Source organism: Procambarus clarkii, chromosome 87, assembly GCF_040958095.1.
Source record: "Procambarus clarkii isolate CNS0578487 chromosome 87, FALCON_Pclarkii_2.0, whole genome shotgun sequence".
NCBI classification, from domain to species: domain Eukaryota; kingdom Metazoa; phylum Arthropoda; class Malacostraca; order Decapoda; family Cambaridae; genus Procambarus; species Procambarus clarkii.
In genome coordinates, this window is record NC_091236.1 from 3,729,247 (window position 1) to 3,730,655 (window position 1,409).

At 52.2% G+C, this 1,409-nt stretch overlaps 1 long non-coding RNA gene across 2 annotated transcripts in view; it reads left to right on the plus strand.

The window, feature by feature from the left end:
- The window catches only part of LOC138358907 (uncharacterized), a 7,295-nt gene extending 6,130 nt beyond the window's left edge, over positions 1 to 1,165 (plus strand). For both annotated transcript variants that reach the window (XR_011225601.1, XR_011225602.1), the window contains exon 5: positions 175 to 1,165. This is a non-coding gene — a long non-coding RNA (uncharacterized lncRNA). The remainder of the gene's footprint in view (positions 1 to 174) is intronic.
- The last annotated feature ends 244 nt before the right edge of the window (positions 1,166 to 1,409 follow it).

Sequence of the window (1,409 nt, forward strand, 5' to 3'; positions counted from 1 at the left end):
TTATTTCAGTTTACTTATGCTATGTCATGTCCATGTCTCAAGTTCTTTAGGATTTTTTTTTTCGGCTACCATGCTTTGCTTTACATGGTTATAAGTTATCTTGCTTACAAGCTTAGCCATGTTTCGTTTCCTGTCCTGCCCTGGCCGGCCGCTTATATTTTCCCCTCTCCGCAGTACTGGGATGAAGCGCAACCTCCGAGGCGACTGGATGTGGTACGACGAGGCCTTCAGGTGGGACAAGGAGAGGTTGGGCTGCCCTTGGACCCCACTAAGACTCGACCTGGAGATTTGGTCGGTACAACGTGCAGCGCAGGAGCTGATGCAGGTGGTGCCTCGCGCCGTCGCCTCCCCCGCTGAACGTTCGCTCTCTACTGGACGGGCCTATGGAGTACCATCGGGATACTGCTAGCCTTTCCACGCATCCGGGGCAGGCTGCTCCGCTCCCTCCTGCACCTTCAAGCACTACTGGACGCGCTGCCACAAGCGACACCCTGCCTACTGCCCGTGCCCCCAGGCCAAACCTCGAGTCGCCACCACCAAGGAGAATCGTTCCCGTCGCCCCACCCAGGACAAGAGCAGGAAGAAAGAGACACGTCACAACGCCAGTGGACGCAGACGCACTTGATGCTCTCCTGGTGGGTTACTCCCTCCGGGACTATGTCGTCGGAGGCTTCCCCGGGGGGGGGGTTCGTACTCGGTTACGAAGGGGCTCTGACTCCCCTCTCCTCTCGTAACCCCCCCCAGCAACTACAGGCCTGCCACATATAGTGGGGGCCTATGCTCGACAAGGAACTGAGCCTGGGGCGCATAGCGGGCCCCTTCGAGTTCCCCCCCATTTGAGAACTTCAAGTGTTCTCCCATAGCCCTGAGAGAGAAGTCTACGGCGGGCAAATACAGGCTCCTGCACAACCTCAGCTACCCCTATACCTCCGAGAGCGTGAACGCCAACATCCCGCGGGAGACGACGGCATGAACGATACGGTGGCCTTGGTGGTCAGACGGTCGCGTACTTGGCGAAATGCGACATAGCCGAGGCGTTCGGGATCGTCCCGGTTCAGGACAATATAGTGAAGTCTGAGGTTGGTACTCAAATATTGGAATATCTAAAAATCATTAGACAAAGAGGATTGAGGCATTAGAAAAATTAGCTATGGAGGGTAGAGGGGGTGAAATAGGACGTGAAATGAAAAGTGAAACGTGCGTTGAAGAAAGTAAGGTATTGAGGATAGTCAGGAAAATTAACTTTCTAGTAGTGTTAGCGTTCAACCTTCTGTAGTGACAAATGTTGAAATAAAGGTTAAAGTAAAACGGTATAGAGAAATACAATAGAAAAAAGTTATTATGAATAATAACTTTGTACTATTTTTGCTTTCTCCTCACTTGCACAATAGTTACTGTGTTGGGAGAGT